General features: G+C 38.2%; 1 long non-coding RNA gene across 1 annotated transcript in view; it reads left to right on the top strand.

Moving 5' to 3' along the window:
• The window catches only part of LOC307193497, an 87,239-nt gene extending 71,481 nt beyond the window's left edge, over positions 1 to 15,758 (top strand). The window contains exons 3-4 of the long non-coding RNA XR_013830340.1: positions 14,932 to 15,132; positions 15,668 to 15,758. This is a non-coding gene — a long non-coding RNA (uncharacterized lncRNA). The remainder of the gene's footprint in view (positions 1 to 14,931; positions 15,133 to 15,667) is intronic.
• Positions 15,759 to 20,034: the final 4,276 nt, after the last annotated feature.

Here is a 20,034-nt window from a genome sequence, read left to right as displayed (position 1 = left end):
CTCAAACACTCGTAAATAAAACACAAAACTCTTATGTCCATGCTTTGAATTACCTTTTACTTTTCTTTCAGTTATTATGATTAAAAAGTATGTCTTAATACCAGAAATACTGTAATATACGAAAGGTAACATTATCAAGAAAGGGCAATAATGGTGACTTTCATAATCTGGTGGGTTAGGTATTCTACAGAAAGATGGGACTCGAATCAGACCCTAGAAATGTCCAAAACCCCAGATTACAAGTCTTGGAAGACTGAAGATTTCGAGCTAAATGTGAACATACATGTCTTATGTAAGATGAGAGAGTCAGTTATTGCATTGCAGCTAACAGATGCAGAGGGAGGGTAGGGAGGAAAGGGTTTTTTATATTTTTAGCCAGCAGTTTATACCATCTCTCCCTTTCCCCACCAGACATGCCAAAAACACTTAGTAGATTCATAATGCTGAACTGGCAACTGAGTTTGAAGGCGGGGGTGGGTAGGCGGGAGATGAAAACCAAGGGACTCCATTAGAAATTGCCTCTGCTATCTCATTAATCTCTTACAGCAAATAATACGTGCAGAACTCAGGCTACTGTGGTCTCCAAAGAATATCGTTTTTTTGTGGGTTATAACAAATTAAAGAAATAAATTAAGTCACTAACCCAGCAGGGAAGTGCTTGAAATCCTGGGCTCTAGAGTCTTTGCTGCTGTTCTGAAATTACAATAACAAAGAGGCCTTTTCCTGAAATATATATATTTAAAATGTATATTACATATATATGTAAATTGTTAATGTAGTTTTCCCTTTAGTTTTGTTATTAGCTTTAGCGTACTCCAAAAGTCCCTCCCGTGCCCCTAATCCCAAAACTTGTACCTGCTACTCACTAATTCCAACTAGAGAATAACAGTCATCGAATGGAGTGGAAGTAGTAGAAACTTGGTGTTCTTTTATATAGAAGCAGAGAGATACACAGTCCATCTTTGGCTTTTTTTTTTTTTTTTTTTTGCTTGCTTATTTGTTTCCTTGTTTTATGACTTGCTTGGAATAATTTGTGGAATCTGTCGCATCACAGAGTACAGCCACTGATGTCTCTGCTCAGTTTTTTTTTTTAAATCATTGTTTTTATAGTTAAGTGTAGCTTTCTACGGTCTGTATAATAGTGTCCATTAATAATTGGTCAGAGGTTGTGCTTAAATGCTTTTAGTCGGTAAAGCTTCCACCTTTAACCAATGTAAAGGTATGTGGGTTGGGTTACACTTAAATGTAAGGAAGTTTGCTATTCTTCTCTTGCTGTTACTTGTTGCTGAGCTTCCTCACGTCCCTTACACGTGCATTTACACATTCTGGGAAGGACATGTAGAGAGCTTGGGGCCCACTCTAGTCTTTCTGGTTGTACATACACATTTCAGGAAACTCATTCTGGCAGTCTTATGGAGAGTGGGTTGGAAGAAGGATGTCTGGACTCAAATTAATGGGACTACTTAAGCAATTTATTTTAGAAAACAAAAAGAGAAACTCACTTGAAGGGCCACAGAACCACAACTATGTGTAACTCGAAGGGTCATAAGCCACAGATTTGTCTATAAAACAACATAGGTTATGTAAATGGGACCCCCTGGAGTTGTTCAATTGGCAGCATGTGTGGTCATACGTAGAGGCTCTAAAAAGACATTTCGGCAAACAGTGATGACAATGAAAAAGAGCATACTTTGTCAAGTCTTGACACAGAAATACAGTATAAAGAACAAAGTGTATAAAGGATTTAAAATCCATTGTTCTAAAGCAAAGTTTCCAGTGAGCTGGCCTAAAAATAGTTTTCATGTGTTTGAGATATCATTCAGTGGAAGAAAAAAAACACGCGTTTCCTTTTCCAAAGAGAGCAGAAAAATTAGAAATGGCTACAACAGTAGTGGTTATATTGAATTTAAGATAATGTTTCCTGTTTCTTCTCAAATAATGAGTCTAGATACCTAGGTGAATCTCCTTTCCTAGAGATCTTTAAGAAAAAACATAGATAGTTGGCTCTCTATCTGATTTAAGTAAATCAGATTAATACTGCATTGAGGTCACTATCTCTTCCCTTATATCTTATTCTATTATGTACAATATAATTGTACAATAGTATATCCATTTCCCTGATACTGAGGAAAGGGGTGAATAGAGTGTCAATCATTTTTGTTTCTAGTTATCTATTATTTTTCATTATAAAGGGGGAAAATTACTGGACTGGGAATGAGATACTTCAACTATCTTTGATTGACTAACCAGCTATCTTATTTTGGTCACCTGTAAAACAAGAGAGTTAAATTAAGTGATTATTTCTCAATTCCTTTTTAGCTACAAGTGTAAAGTTCCCATGCACCATAGACACATCATTACTATTGATTTATTTTTCTCTTAAAACAATACAGAATCCCTCTTCATTTATGATGGATTAGGAAATTATGACTAACTCATTTTCTCAGACCAACTAGAAAACCTGGACGAAGTATAGAATATATTTTACTGATGCGTTAGAAAACTAACAACGTAGTGAGGAATTAGAGTCAAAACCAGGGAGAAGAATGAAAACCAGAGAAGAATGCCTTGATTTTAGAGGTTTTTTTTTTTTTTCTCCTATAGCCATACACATATTTCTAACATAGATTCATAAAATCAAACACTGGAATGGTGGTTACTAGGGTCTGGGGGTGAGGGGAGGGGTGGAAATGGAGAGTTATTAATCAATAGGCATAAAGTTTCATTTAAGTAAGACGAATAAGCTTTGGAGATCTGCTGTACAGATAGTCAACAGTTATCCATAGTCAACAGTTAAAATTTGTTTAGAGAATAGATTTCATGTTAAATGTCTTATCACAATAAAATTAGAAAATTAAAATAAATATATACGAATAAATATAAATAAATAAATAGGTATGGAGAGCAACAAAAAGGGTAAATATGCAGCTAAATCTAAATTGGTATTGATTATATGAGATAATAACAATGTCTTATGGAATTTTACAATATGTAGAATTAAAATACATAATAATAATAGCATACAAGATGGGAGGGGGCTAAATGAAATTAAAATGTTTTTAGGACTTTGTATTGTCTGGAAAGAGGTAAAAGTACAGATTTATATTAAGCTTTTCTAAGGCAAAGAAGCATTTTGTAATCTTCAGGAAATAATGTTTTAACTGAGAAATTTGTTAAGTAAAAACGTTTCTGGAGGTCTAGTAACCTTGTGCCAATTTTAAATCTTGATATTTTTCCTCATTTGGTTATGTTACATGTAAAAAAAAAATTGACCTTTCAAGGAAAACAGTTCAAAGAATCATGCGAAAGCTCAAATTCAACTTTATATTTATTTATCTGTTCAGAGAAAAATCTCCGAAAGGTAACTTTGAAGCAGAAGAATATCCCTTGTTTTAAGGTTGGAAGCTTTGGAAAGGGAACAGCCATTTTTAATCCATTGTTGGCTGAAAAGTATAAGGCATAAATCCAATTGCTATGCTTCTAATGTAGTACATATGAACTAATTCTTTTCACAGGCCAATTTGCTTGAAGGGTTGTGAACCATTTCCTGGTTCTATTTCCTGGATACTATTGTTTACCTTTAAATGAAGGCAGGTACAGAAGAGATAACAGAGAGAGAAAGAGATCAGGTGACTTGGTCTAGATTAAACAGTTCTCTGAGCCAGCTGGGTTCACAGATTCTCGAAGGTAAGAATCAGTATCTATGTACATTTTTAGTACCTGGAAGGAGCTAGCTCTTCTGTAGAGGATAGGATGCTGCTTGGGCTGAGACTCAGGTAAAGAGGGTTGTAATCTTGATCTACTACTTAACTACCTTTGTGAACCTTGGCAAATCACTTTGTAACTCTACCCGTTAGTTTTATTTTCTGTAATATGGGCAAAGCAATTTAACTCATAGGTATAAGAATTAGAAAAATGTTTAAAAGTGTTTTGTAAAGAGGAAAGTATATGCAAGTATAGGACATTATTCTTATTTCAAATGATATGTCACACAATCAAGTCAGTAGCATTTATCACTGGTTACAAAGAGATGGACACATTTATAGTAAGCATGAAAATGAAACTAAGGCCCTGTCCATTTGGGTTAAAAGCAGTTGCTTAAACAATTACAATAAATTTAGATTTTCACAGTGACTAGGCCTTGGTAAGAATTTTAATTTTGTCATGTACTATACACTGATAATAAAGTACCTGTCAAATTTTAAATTTATTTTCTTTTCATTAAGTATTCTTTTAGATTTGGTGCCTGTTTTACTCTGTTTCATATAATAGGCACACAGAACATGCAAAAACATAACTTTAGCATGACCAGATTTTCAATAATGTATGCATTTGGATGATTTGGGGTTTCATATTTAAAGTTATAGATTTGTTATTCTGAGACAACAGACAACAAAACTTTCCTACCTAATTCTAAATAAGCGTGTGAGAATGTTATTGATAGTTACAGATTGTCTGAGAAAATGTAAAGGTGTAAAGTTCACACACAGCAACGAAGACCCAATGCAGCCAAAAATAAAAAAATAAAAGTAATTAATTAGGGCTTCCCTGGTGGCGCAGTGGTTGAGAGTCTGCCTGCCGATGCAGGGGACGCGGGTTCGTGCCCCGGTGTGGGAGGATCCCGCGTGCCGTGGAGCGGCTGGGCCCGTGGGTCATGGCCGCTGAGCCTGTGCATCCGGAGCCTGTGCTCCGCGGCAGGAGAGGCCACGGCAGTGAGAGGCCCACGTACCGCAAAAATAAATAAATAAATTAATTAATTAAAAAATATATATATAGACTTGATGTGATATTTTCCTTATTAATGCCACAGAGAAATTTGTGTTAAGTTTAATACTTTGGGATACCAAGTCATATCCTTAGATCATAGCAACACATTGATCATCATTAAATAAATAACTTAGTTGTAATTTTTGGAGAAGAACTTGAAGAGATAGATGAGACCTAGATGATGGTCTTAGAGAGTTTATGATCCATGAAGTCTTATACCAACAATAATGAAGAAGTTGTCACTACAGCTACTTAGGAGATTCAAAGTATTGCTAAGCTTATAAGAAAGGATTTCTTAGTTTGAGTAGTTTTTACTCTCCTTGTGGGCTTTCTCCCTACTCAGCCCCTGTTTGTTTGATTTTTTTTCTCCATACTTTCTCTTTCTCAACCTCCCCTCCCCACTGATATTTGCACCTTAACTCCTCCCAGCCACACTCCCCAACTCTAACCACTCCTTCTCCCACTGCTTTTTAGACCAAAGCAGTCATATATATTCTGAGCCATACTAACGTGATAGCGGATATTGCAGAGCTCTCTGCATCTGTTACAGTCTTATCTTCTTATTTACTCACCTAGTTAATTTCAACTCTTTACCTTGCTTTGTTTGTGTAGATCTAGCTACAGAAAACCTATCAAAAACATTTTTTCTTTTTGATTCTTCCTTCCTCCTTCCCCCCTTCCTCCCTCCCTCCCTCCCTCCCTCCCTCCCTTCCTTCCTTCCTTCCTTTCTTCCTTCCTTCCCTCCCTTCTTCCTGGGCTGAAATTAGACTAATACTCTCATATATATTAGTTTTCATTCCCAGTCCTTCATGAGGTCTCTTGTTTTGAGCTTCCTTCCTGGAGCTCTGAGTGAATATCAGAAGTCCCTAAACTGTCTTCAAGGAGAATGCAGAGCTCTAACTGGTAGCAGATTCTTATAGTGACAGAGTTTTACCCCATGGAAATAGAAGGACTTACTTCTATCATATATGTTTATCTCAAGGTGCCAGACAGGGGATGCAAGCCAAACAGAGAGAGGGTAATGACACCCCAGACACTAAAGTGCTTCCAAAATTCTGAAAAAATCTTTTAACTTTTCCTTAATGGGTGCAACTTGACAAATGCTACAAAAGACTGTATACACCAAAGGATCCAGAGTACAGAGGGAAGATGTAATTGCTCAGGATCATGGAAACTTCTTTCAGGTAGACTCAATATAACAAGACAAAATGGAATCTAACATTATTCACTAATAATTAATATTTATCAAAAGGTGCTTTTTTCTTTTAAAAAAAAAATCCATCTGAAATGATCTGGAGAAAAAAGATCCAGCCAAGCCCTTTTAGGTCACTTAATCCATTTGGTTGCAAATTTTTAAAAGTTTTAATTTTCTGTTGCTTTATGTTTTAGTTTTATTTTGTGAGAAAAAGAGAGAACCTGACTGTCTTACCCAAATCCTCAAGAAAACTAAAGTCAGGTCAATTATTTCTGGAACATAGAATACAGAATTACCACCACCATCACCCTCCAAGTAGCCAAATGAATCCGTTTTCTTTGAACCACAGCCGTATGTATTCTACCCAGCCCCCTTTGGATGTTCTCTTATAGTGACAAGGAGCTGGGGTAGAAATCAGGCAGGCATGATTCCTACATGTGCATGTGTCATCAAATACAGAAAAACTAACTTGGTGGGGCTCAGTTTCAACATTTTTAAGAGAAAGGGAAGAAGGAGGAAGAGAGGGAAGGAGAAATGAATGGAGGGGAGGGGAAGAGAAAGAAAAGTCATGTATGGCAAATGCATAGATTACTGAGCAATTTGACGAAGGAAATGTATGTAATGTGCCTGTTCACACTTAAGTGCTCAGTAAGTTTTAGTTGTTATATTATTAGCAGTAAAGTTTGACTAAAACACACAAAACAATTTATTTTTGTATCTTTTGGTGTATTTTGTTTGGGTAAAAGATATTGGAAGACAGTCACTGATAAAGCCAGGATATTGTAACATCAGTGGGGAGAACTACTAAGGGGAGGTGATAGTTCATTGTAATTGATGCCGTAGAGAAGAGAGTGGGACTGAGCATAGAGAAAGCTCTTCCCCTAAACACCGATTAATAATGGAACATGTGCTTCAGACTACTCTCTAATAACTGCTCTGTGATCGATGTGCTTTGGAACTGGTGACCATGTCACATCTGTTGCACAGCTTCTTGGTGGAGGAAGAAGTCTCTTCATTTTTAAATGATCTGTGTTCTACTTACTTTGCCTAATTCATGTCTAATGGCTTTTTCATGACAAGACTCAAACAAAGCTAGTTTTAGTGGGACAAGGATAACAGCCATTTATGGTTGTGTATTATAGTTGGCCAGGAAAAGCAACTGAAAATGACTCTAAGAAGACTGAATGCATCCCCAGTTATTTTTTTTCCTACATGAGGAGCAAATCTACCATCTATGTGATAGTCTGCAAAAATCAAAACCAAACAAAACCAAAGAAAAACAAAAAACAAACCTCTTTTTCCAGATCTCTAAATTAAGGAATTTACTTAATTATACCATTTTATATGTAACTTAAGTTGTCAAAATTTATCTCACATTTGGACTTCCCTGGCAGCCCACTGGTTAGGACTCTGCGCTTCCACTGCAGGGGGCGCGGGTTCAATCCCTGGTTGGGGAACTAAGATCCAGCATGCTGTGCAGTGCGGCCAAAAAATTAAAATTAAAAAAATGTATCTCACATTTAAAATAACCCCATAGTCCTTACAGTATAAAAGGAAGAAAATGGACTTTGGAGTTGGAGCTGAATCCCAAATCCAACTCCTTAACTTCTTAACTACCCAACCTACCTTTATTCTTCATCTACAAAATTAGGATAATAATACCTTCATCATAGGATTGTATCAGTGATTAAATGATCGAAAGCATATGAAATGTGTAGAACGGTAGATATGGCATAGTGGGCATGCAATCGCATTATGTATCGTACGTAATTCCATGTTGTTTCCTGATGCTCAAGCTATTTCTTGGATTCTCATTAACCCTTACTCTTTTAATACCCTCAAATAGATAGCTATATATTCTAATAGAGTCTTGCTGATACGATGAACTCTGTGAAAAATATTTCATCTTAATCTCCAAGGTGAATGAATTTATCTAATGCCAGATTTTGTTCTTAGTGAAATCTATTATATCAAAGTTCCAGTTTTTGCTCTACAGCTCACAAAAGAAGAAACCTAGACACATAAAAGTTACCCAACTTTCTTCTTCTTGGTCCCGTAGATAGTGAGATAAAAATAAATGTTTGCTGTTATTCAGTCTTTCTCTCCTTATGAGAGGTCTACAACTCGTGCGTCAGAGGTCAAATTAAGCCCAGGAGTGTGGCGGTCACCTGGCTCTACTAAGGAGATGTGACATTCAAGCCAACTCCAGACCCAAAGATGACATAAGAAAAGTGTAGCTTTGGAAGGGTCTCATCCTCCATTTTGCTGCCAGTTTTCTCCATTCTGACCTTACTCCTTCTTCAACTCAAGCTTTTATGGCAACCCATCTCTTATCCCAGACTTGTCATCCTAGTGGGGAGTAGAGTGGGAACTTAGCCTGAAAAATAGTGAGGCAGCCTCTAGTTTCAAGTCTGTTACTAAGCATGTAAGTCATATTTAGGAAGCCACTTCTCTGGGTTTCTCTAGTCAGAAAGGCAAATGAGATTAATTAACTTTTTAGTTTTATTACATTTTTGACATGGTATATTACTCTGTGAAGGGTATATGTTGTTCTCTTAGGTATATTTGCGTTTCAGTCTAAACTTCTAAAGCCTGTCTAGCTGACTGGTTCTAGTGGGGAAAGAATGTAACAGTCTCCTGGACTCCTTAGTCCCCATTCCTATTTTCCTTAATTTTTCAGAGGTCTGAGTAGTATTGGTTCTCTAGACTGAAGGCAACCTATGATCACATCAGAATTACTGGAGGAGATTTTTCAGTCTGTGAGTGCCCCACCTTTAGAAACCGAGTAGGTCTCAGGTTGGCTTGAGCAGAGGAGGTGGTGAGAGGGACTGCATTATTAATAAACGAGTCACTCTGATGCTCACTCGGAGCTAAGGATCCTAATGGCTGCGGCAAGCTGGTTGGGCTCCCTTCCTCCTCCACATCTATAGAAAACTTTGTGTCTTAGCTTGAGTTCTCTAAAAGACAGATCCTGAGACAAGGAACTGATGCTAACACTTTCCTTGGAGGTACATGTCCAGGGCAGTGAAGGTGAGAGCAAAAGATAAGGAAAGCAAGGTGAAACGGAAGCAATGTATTATCACTTTATAACAAGCCATAGCAGATTACTTAGTAGCATCATTAATTTTGTACATGGGGATATTCTAGAAGGTTTATGCAAAGAAACTTCACCCCAGAATAACTCACAAAAAGAAGGGGAAACTTATTTGTCCGGCTCTCTCCTATCTTCCATTTCCAACTGGCCAGGTTCTACCCCATGAGGAGCTAACTCTGTCTTCTAGGCTGTGTCATCTGGGCCTTGCACCACTTCTCTAGAAGCTGATACTGCACCCCATGGTGTGGTGTTTTATTAAAATCCAGTACTGAGGGAATCTAAGAAGGTTAAAAGGAGTTGTGTCTTAATATATATGGCCATAACCTATCCTTTGGAGAAAGATAGCAGCCCAGGGCTTAAGCAGTTGTCCTAACAATACGCAAAAGCTGGTGCATTTATAGCACATGCATTAAAATCCATGAGAGATTTCCAGGAAATCCAACTCAAAAGAAAATGGCAATTTCTTGGATATTTCAACATATACATTTGGTCTTGTGTATTATTAAGAGTTTGAATTGGAAGCTAACCAAGAACAACCTCAAGGTCTAAAGTGTCTGCCACAGAAGCAAAACTTTCAGGGAAATGCTACATTCAAAATAGGACTGTTAGGGTTTATTTAACTTGTCCATGTACAGCTGGAAAGCTGTGTTTGAAATTTGTGCACACTTGTAAATTGACACGGAGCCCCGGGTCATCGGTACAACTGGGTCACTACAAAATAGAATTGTAGACTCCGTTATCTTCTTCTGCTCTTTTAACTTGAAGTGAAATATTTGATCTTCTCTATTTTTATTTAAGAGAGGCCCATTTATTCCATCTGTGTGTAATTTTAGCCCCTGTCCTCTTATGACGAGGTCCAGTCATCACAGAAGAGAGTCGAGCCTTCCTCCAATGACCTGTGAATAGTCTATGCTCCTCTTTCCTCTCCCAGCTCCCTCAGTTTTTAAAAAAATGGATGGATTGGAAAGTGAGTGGCCTGCCACTAATGAAAACTTCTGCCTTGGTAGCCTAGGATGATAGGAGTTTATGATGATAGATGTCTACCACAAACTCTGTGGGGTTAACTTAATGTCCTCCCACAAATTATGTGGTTATTCCATCTTATCTAACTATGCAGCTCATTGCTAGACTCTCTCAAAAAATACAGGGAGAGAAAAGATAACTAAACCTTTGTGATCATTGGAAATATAATTCAAAGTATGTATCAAAAATTGCATTATTATAGCATAAAGATTAGGTAGAATCATGTCAGAAGTAGCCCATGAATTGCAAAAGAATTGCAAAAGAAGAAGACCTCTTCCTCACTCCCTTTGGATATATGTTTATTTTGCAATTAACAATGGGCTAGGGTACCTTTCGAAAATCCTGTCCTGTGACTTCAGAATTTAATCTCACAATGGACTTATTTTTATATACATTCTTACAGCTTATATTCCATTGAGCTGTCAGAATGAATCTTTTAAAAGGGTGAGTCAGATCTTGATGATCATGACATCTCAACACTTGAGTGACTTCCCATCATATTTAGAATAAAATCCAAAGTTGAAGGCTTACAAGGCCCTACTTAACCTGGTCCTTGGCTATCGCACAGATTTGAACTTCCAGCTGCCTCCCACGCATTCTGCTGCAGCTACTCTGACCTCCCAGGTGAGGAATTAAGGACTTAAACTAATGGATATGGAAAGAAGTAGATGGTTTTGAGATATATTTTGGATGCAGAGTAGACCGGTCTTGCTATTAGATTAAATACGAGAGTGGAAGCAAAAGAGGAATACAGAATTATTTTAAGTCATAATGGACACAGTAAATGTTAGCTCTTAACTCTGAGTATTATCAAATATTAATAATAACTGGATAAATGGTAACTCATGAAAATGTGGCAGTGATAATCTTGCTTTAGCTTGCATGTTAGCTGCCCATATCGGGGTCAAAATTTGGTGTTCTCGTCTTCACCTGCGAGTCAGCAGTTCCCCAGGTTTCATGGAGAACAGGACTGCTGCTCTTTGGAGGGGCCGTCACTATTCAAGTACATGATTTACTTTACACTTTCAAGACTTCTTGAAGTTGATTCGAGGCCATGGCCAAAGGAGTCTCTTATTCATTTAAAAATGAGTAACAAATTCCTCTCTTGGAGGAATTTGGGAATCTTCATTGTAACGAGACCCACATCCTTACAGATTCTAAGCCTAAAGATAACTGCTTTAATAGATTTCTTTGGAACTGTGTACCTGGTTGGGTGTAGTAAAAGTTGAACCTGAGTTACCTCCACTCCACCTTAACAGAGAAACTAAGCATCTCTCAAATGCCGAAGATAAAAAATATTTAACTGAGAGGCCTGTGGGTGATGAATGAGATTGAGTTCCCTGTGGGAAATGGGTCATTTTTCAGACCTTGCAGGAAGTGTGTACATCGGCACCTATAAGTCTTTTGATTCATGGGGAGAAGACTATTCAGACCCAGACAGCTGGTGTATTCAGATGCTGCTGCTTCAGGGGGATAAACTAGTCTCCCAGAAACTGTGCGGCAGGCCGCTCTCCATCTCCCTCTGGAATACGAATACTGTCTTACTTTTATTTGTTCTATCTTTGTGACAGGCTTTCTCAGGGATACGGCGGAATGCCAGGTAGTGAAAAGGGGAAGATAAAAAAGCAAGCATTCCCATCTAGTCTTCTTTCTTTCCCAAACCTCATTAAGGCTGAAAATAATTCCAGGATTCCTTTTTTCATCATTTTCAAAACCAAAAAAAAAAAAAAAATGTGTTGTAATCTCCAATTTTCAATACAAGACAAACCTCTAGCTGCTTTAAAGCCCCTCTCCTGAGGGCGGGCACTGGCCATCCCCAGTTCAGTCCCCACCTAGGGAATCTGTCACATTCACAAATTTAAATTCAATTTACCACATTCTTATGAAAGGGGACTGAATTTCTAAGCCCGATGATGGGAGTGACATTGAATACAAGATTGTGTAGCACTTTAGAGAACTTTCCTTTTATTAGCAGCTCCATAATCACATTAACTTGAACTGAAAATTTGGACTAATTCTTTCCCTAGAGGCCCAAGCGGTAATAATTGTAGAAATCTGTGAAAAAGGATAAATACAATTCAATAATTATATTGATAAATAAAATGAAAATCAACTAATTGTGTCATTCACTCAGATGCTCGCCTCGGCTGTTGGCGGCTTTATGCTCCACTGGCTGCTAAACTTTTCTGTCACACTTCAATAAATTTAATTGTGCAGAATAAATGAGCTAATTTTTGAAGTCACAGGCTCTGTTCACAAGATAAGGGTAGTGATTTATTGACCTCTTCTAGCTCTGTAAGAGCGTCACCCTCCTTTTCTACTGACAACTGGGCATCAGCCGTTCCCTCCCTTGGTGTGGTTCCCCTCACAGCTCATGCTAAGATCTATCCCCGTCTTCCCTCTCATATTCTTTCTTGAAATCACTGAGTGCCTATCTGAACAGTCTGGAAGGTTGCAGGAGAAAATTCTGTGGTTTCTGTCGTGGCTCTCCACAGGGTGATGGGTTCTTTTCCATTTCTGCAGCTGTCTGAATCCACTATTCAGTTTGTTCAACTGAAGCCCCAGGTTGTGGGTTGTGAACTTAACACCTTCCAATGCCCCAAGGGAAAACCCAGTGTCTCTGTAGGTGTGACCTTGTTAATGGAGACAATAGTTTATCTCCTTGGACTTAAAAGAGTTTCTTGTGACAGGCACACTGATGTCACACCAGATCAAAACTCCTGATAAAACACAGTTTTAAAAAAGGGACCCACTACCTGAATGTTGGGTTGAGATAGGACAACTTAAATGTAACCCTTCAAAATTCCAAGAATTATTTGAATAAGCAAAATAGAATCTGTAACATAGAGAATATGCCTTAAACCACATGCCTTAGGGTCTGCAGTGGCTTTTTCATATATTTTCTCCTGCATTATGTCCAGTTTACTTTAACGACTGATTATTTCCCATATTAGCCCCGGATTTTTAATACACACCAAAGAACTTGTATTATTTATGCTTTGTCGCGGTGTCCAGCTTCTAGTGCAATGCCTGGAATTAGTAGGTGTTCAATAAAATAATTGTTGAATGAACGCATTAATTGATTAATAAATGAATCACATTGATACAAAGCTGTCAGATTAAAAGGAATATATGTGTATATATTTTAGCTTGTTATGGGACAATCTGGAAAGCATGCAGTTTTAGACAAGAATTGTGGCATATTGATCTCTAGGTAGTGAAGCCAAATTCGAATTTATAAGAATTCCCTAAAGGGAGAGTAGAAAAATAACTGTTGTTTTATAGAGCAAGTTTTGTCAGTCATCACTAGGCATCTAAATAAATGGTGCAGACAAAGAAAATATGGCCCAAGCCACAATGCAGCCATCTATCTACTGGAGGGGTCCCAAGGACAGAGCTCAGAGAGGGATGTAAACCCTTGGCTCAGGGTGGGCTCTGTGTCTGCCTCTCCTTGAATCAAGAACAGTGATGGGATTATCAGTATTGAAATTTGGGGTTCCTAATAGTACAGCTTCAATCCTGTGGTAAGGAAAGTTCAGAGTTACAAATTTAGTGCTGGACAAAAAAACTAGTAAAATATGAATGTGAGTGTATAAATTAGCTTGCTCTCTTTGAACACAAAGAAGACAAATGGATTCTTTTTTAAACTTTCTTCTAACTATCCTTTTATTTTTCAACCTCGTCTCCTCCAAATCAGCTCCTAGCGGTCTGAGAACTCGGCTTGGGAAAGGGGAGAGCTGGCTGTATTGCTTTTTTTTTTTTAACATCTTTATTGGAGTATAATTGCTTTACAGTAGTGTGCTAGTTTCTGCTTTATAACAGAGTGAAACAGCTATACATATACATATATCCTCCTATCCCCTGCCTCTTGCATGTCCCTCCCACCCTCCCTATCCCACCCCTCTAAGTGGTGAAGACACCCTGATGGCACTGTCCTGTGCTCAGCAGTACCTCTAGGAAAGAGTCTCCAGGTGTTTGCCTGCAGGAAGTCATGAAGTCAGTGCAAATCGGGACAAGTTCCCCACTGGCAGGACAGAACTTTCATACACTGGGTGCTTTCCCTGTCATTGTTACCATCTTTGCTGCAATAACCATCATTTATCGCTAATGGCACTTGAAGAAATAGCCTTTGACTAGGGATTAGATTTTAGTTACCTAGTGTATCAGCCAAGGACAGAGGTGGTCCCTCATCGTATCGACGATGCCCAATTTGCCTCACGTGAAAATATCCACCTTAAACTAGAACTGGAAGAAAAACTAGGTCTTTTGTACACTGCTTTCCTCATTCCTGCCAAAGTGTTTATTGAATCCCTAACTAAAACCACTTGTGCTCTTGAACTCTCCTCCTGGAGACAAAAAAAATCGTGATTATTGTTTCTTTCTCAGAGGGATGCAAAGAGGGATCACCACAGGAAATCCAGAGAGGCTTGAGAGGACTAGCTTGCATTGAGATAGAAGCCAGAAGCCCACTTAGCCAATGGCCTCCCCGGGACCTGGCACCGAGGCGGGCAGAAGACAGTCAATGCCACAGAGCCCCCATGTGAAGAGGAGAATTTGGCATCTGTGCTTCTAAACCCTGAGTCCCTCAGCCCCAAGTACTTGGGAATTCTGTGAATCGTTGCCTGTGGCAGTGACACTGATTTGTATCTGGGTATGAACTTAAATGAAAACATGAACTCATTACATGAGGAAGGAAACACTGCCAGATTTAACAGGATGAAATTCCAGCAGGCTGTCAGGTTTCATGGGGCTGTAGTGAAATACCTCATAGAAAGGTTTCCAGTTCATAAAACGCTTTCAAAACGTGCTCAGCTCTTTTAAGTTGAGGGGACATTATCATTTCTATCTATAGCATTTCTCTGCAAATTGAACTCAAATATCCTTTGGGCTGACTACACAGAGAACAGAAGAAAGACGTGGAAGAAACTTGGACTCGAGATTGCCTTCCTGAAAAGGTTTCCTTCAGGCGGAATTATGTGAGAAGAAATGACATCAGAAACCAACGTGTCAGTATACTTCTGCCAGCTCCATACGGTCCAGCTTGTTTTCACAGGTACTTCATTAATTCAACAAATATTTAGTGAGTTCCTATCACGCGTGGGTACTGTTCCAGGCGTTGGACGTATGGTGGTCAGTTAGAGAAATCTACCCTCACAATGCCTACATTCCAGAAGGAGAAGTAAACAACAAATAAATGATCAGGAAACATATTGTAAAATGTCAGGTAGTGATCATTGTTATTAAGAAAATGGGATCGAGGGTGTGGGATCAAGGAGAGTGTGTTTTGCAAAGGCCACCCTGAGGTGTGACATTTGAACAGAAGCTTAAACGAAGTGACCTATTGAATCCAGGAAACTAATTTTATAGATTTTTGAAAGGGGTGAGCTAGCATAAGGTAGTAAAAGGGTTAGGAAGTTATTTTGATTCAGAGATGCCCAGTTTAAATAACCACAGGCCTGACCCTCTTCTCTCTTTCAGTGGGAATTTGGATAGAGCCTTGAATGTTTTCTTGGGGATTTTCTGGTGTGTGTGGCATAGTAACCAGTGTGTTCTGCTGTCTTCTGTCTTGACCTCTTTTTACTTCCTAGAAAGAAGCAAAAGCTGTGGGAATGGGCATGAAAAAATACAAAAGGACTTTATATCTTTCAGCCTGGGCAGAAGTTGACAGAGAAAAGGAGGTGAGAGGAAAACAAGATATGAGAAAAAAAGGCAAAATCCAAGTGAGTTCTCTTTTTGGTGTTCTATCTATCTTTCTATATAGCTTTCTCACCAGCCTTGTTAAAAAGTAAATATCTCTGCAAATTTCATTTCATTTTCCTTCAGCGGATACAATAAGGCTTATTAAAATGTCTTTCCCTTCTGCAAGGTGCAAACTCCACATTAGATTTGAAAGCTCTCACATAATTCAGATGGCAAAGGAGGTTTTAACTTGGCTGACATCAACATGTAAACTAAGAATCCTTCACACGTGGAACACGTGCTTCGAATGAAATTGAGTATAAGAATGTTTGCCAAACCTGACTGCAAATGGTTTATTTAGAAGTATAGAATGTGAAAAATATAAATTGATTTTCAAAGATAGTTCCATGATGATCATTGACTTTTACTCCTAAATTACTGATTTGTTTAAATAGCAAGATGATGCTACATGTTTAAAAGTTTCTGTACCTTGGAAGTATTTATTGTCTAAACTAAAGCTTATTCTCATTTCTAAGAAGAAAATTAGGAGATTGTGCTTGCATGTGTATGCATGTGCAGTAATCTGTTTTTAGTGATATACTACTGCATGGGGCTAGGTCTAGGGGTCGGGATGTCTAGAAAACATCTCATCTGAACATCAAGGTTGAGAATATAATATTTAGGTAACTAGTTTCAGTCCAGGTGCTCTTCTGCCTGTGGTAAACCTTGCAGGTGAGCTCACTTACCTACGTTCTCAGTTCTAGGGAAGGAAAGTCAACAGGGATATAGAGCCGGATGGTAAATGGCAAAATGGGAGGCATGGTGATAATACTCTGAGTTAAGAGCACCACTTTTGTTGTCTGACATACTTGGGTTTTAGGCTTGGTTCTTCTAGGTCCAAATGTAACTCTGGGCAAGTTGCTCAAATTCTCTAAACCTCAGCTTCCCCTTCCGTAAAATCCTTCCAAATATTTTATAATAAATATTTAAAGAACTTCTACAATTTATGAAATTTACTTCATGAGCAGTCACTATGGTCTATAATTATGATCAAATGTGCTCTCAGCAACACTGAATAGAAGCTCTTGGATAACCATGACTATTACTTTGGAGTTGCCTAAACTACCCTTTCTCTTGAGACTATCATTAATGCTTTCCATGAACCAGGAGTCATCTGTAATATCTGACAGAGATCTTATTTTCTGTTACTCATCAAAACAGTGATACCTTCATGTATACATTTCAAAGTCAGAAGGAAAGTAACTAGGGAATTGAATATAATGATAGCGTTCCCTCTTAGAATTATACCAAATCCAATTTAATGGATTGAATTTTGCTTTTTAAATTAAAAAAGTAAAAAAATCTATGTTCTGGGTTGGCTAATAGGACACTGGTTAAAGCAAATAATGATTATTTGTTTTCTGATGTAGGAATGATTTGCACTGGACTGAGAAGAGCGTGAGATGAAACCCCAAATTCTTAACTGGTTGAGTTCTAGAAAGAGCGATGGTAGTAGTTTGGGGGAACTGGTGGTGCCGAGTTCACTTGATTCTACTTTGAAAACTCTCATTAATTGTGCATGGCTGTGCACATACACACACCACAGAAACAAAATTCCTGGAATGTGAGTGAAATTTGTGTCAGAATTTCTATCTTTGGATGTATAGAGAATTTAAGTGCTATTTAAATGGAAGAATCCTGTTGTAGTAATAAAGAGAAGAATCCAAGGGTAGTAATGTTGGTTAGTGTTGAGAAGAAGAATAAAGGAGAGATAAAATATTTTAAGTACAATTATAATCTTTTTATTCAAGAAATTATGATCTTTTAACCTCTAATATGTTAATAATACCTCACTTTTTTCCTCAGTGGATTCAGACAGTGCAGTTCTATTTCTATCTCTAAGGAAAGGCCTATAAGTACATCAAACCAACACAATGACTTACTGAGTGCCTACTAAATGGCTCTGAGAGACAGAGACTGTCTGAGAGACAGAGACTCTGAGAGACAGACTCTGAGAGGCACTTTAACCTATATTGTTTAATCCTTTCAACAAGCAGCAGCGTAGTATTATTATCTTTTTTTAATAGAAAGATAACAGAGACCTCAAATGCTTAAGTAGCCAGACAAGATCATATAAGACAAAAATCCTGCATAGGAAACCAGGTTTTCTGATTCCAAGTTTAATATTTAACATTGCCTTCTACATAAAATTGTTAGACATAATTTAATAATCATGTGTAAGGTATTCTCCATTGCTCCTTTAGAGTAATACTGCCAAAGAGCTCAAATGCAATTAATGAGGTAAACCTTTAAGCTTTATTTGGTCCATCTTCAAGACTTTTGCTCAGTAAATTTTTGTTGAATAAATAAATACTAGAAAAGTAATTGCTTAATGAATTATTTCTTGAGCATCTATGACTGACTATCCAGTGCCATCATCTCCAAAATTTGGGTCTCTAGTAAACTTAAGTGGTGGGGGGGGGGTAAGAGCTTAGAATTGGCACCCCAGCAGTCTCTCCACCCACCTACCCACACCATGTCCAAATCTTTCCACCAGTTGCCTACTAATTCTAAAAACAGAACTGGCTACATAATTTGCAAGTTCAGTGCAAAATGACAACGTAGGGTCCCTTGTCCAAAAAGTATCAAGAATTTCAAGACAGCAACAGTAGAAAGTTAAACAAAGCCCAGGACCTTTTTGAGCTTGGGGCCCTGTGTGAGTGAACAGATTGTATGCCCATAAAGCCATTTAGGTCTAAAGAGATTGGATGTTCACTTTAGTACCCTGAAAATGTACCTCAAAGAAGTAGACTGTGATGAAGTTTATTGGTACAGCAGCATCAAAATAAAAACTGGAAGAGAGTATACAAAGTGGATTAGGGGTACATGTAAACCAACCTCAAGTTTGGAATCAGATTCATCTGTTAATATCACCTCCTCTTAGGGAAGAACGAAAGGAGGGTGGAAGAAAGACTTCCTCTTCTACGCACAGGCTCTGAGAGTAATATAGACAGTGCTTCTAGAAATGTCTTCCTGAACAGATTACTCTATTTGGAGGATATTTATCCCCTTACCACCTCTCCTTTCCCCAGAGACATGGCATTGTGCCCTAGTTTTAGTGTCTACAACTTAGATCGAGGGATTTTATGGTAACGACTCTTGTATCATCTCTTTAATTGAAAATCCTCTAGGCTAGGAGGGTGGGAACCGTGCCTGTCTTATACACTGTCATATCCTCAGCACCCAGTACATGCCCGCCACATAATAGGTGCTCAATAAATACTTGTTGAATGATTGAAAGGAGGTTGTAGGGGAAGTAGTAAGACTGACATTTAAAATAATTATAGGAGTGAATACCACGGTAGAAGGATTATTTCTATTCCCCAAACTCTGCAAGACACCAAGTATAAAAAGTCGGGTTTTTTAAATTATTATTATAAATCTAGTGACATCAATACTAGCTCTATCTCTGCATCCACATATTTTATGCATTGGCTTGTTTTCATGTTTCTTTTCCCAAGGGAATTGCTTCAGCAATAACTAAAGTCAATGAAGAAAGTGAGGGACTTGCAAAAGTTTCCCAGCTGATTCTGCCAACTGAAATGCCTTTATTGTGCTGTTTTGGTAAACAGAATGAGTCTCAAAACTGAAATCAGGTCAATGTAAGTTTGTGCACATGCATGTATTCACACACACTCACACGCTCTCATCAGTAAATTATTTGAAAAATAAATGAAAATGAAATCGGGGTCAAATTTGGAACATGAAACAGATAGCATGCTCTTTGTGCTACCAGAGTATATCTGAAAAGGAAGCAGGCAAGTCCAGCAAAACTTAGAGACCTCAAAAAGCCACCAATATACACAGAAGACTGAAGTTGGTTTTTTTCTTTTCTTCCCCTCACATTAAGTCCAATAGCAACTAATCCTGGGGAACTAAAAATATTCGAGGTGTACAGTGACTCCCTTCTTTGGCTCTTTCTATAATGTATACAAATCTGACTGATAAAAGGCTCAATTCACTCAGCAGAGAACTGGCTTCTGTCTGATGGAATTTCACTGTGGAGTTTTCACAAGGAGAGAGGTTGGAGCCTTTATATCTCCCATCCTTCTCTATGGGAGACAGAGCCTTATGCATCTGAGTGATAGCAGTAAGCAGTCTGGGACACGTTGGTCGCTGTGTCTGCAGGCATCTGACAAGAGGAGGATATGATTGCAGCAGTGTGTTTGGGAAGTCTGGCTTTCTCCCTCAAAGCCCTCTTTATTCTACGGTTACC

Source organism: Stenella coeruleoalba (genome assembly GCF_951394435.1).
Source record: "Stenella coeruleoalba genome assembly, chromosome: 10".
Taxonomy (NCBI): Eukaryota; Metazoa; Chordata; class Mammalia; order Artiodactyla; family Delphinidae; genus Stenella; species Stenella coeruleoalba.
This window is presented reverse-complemented; position numbering and strand designations above follow the sequence as displayed.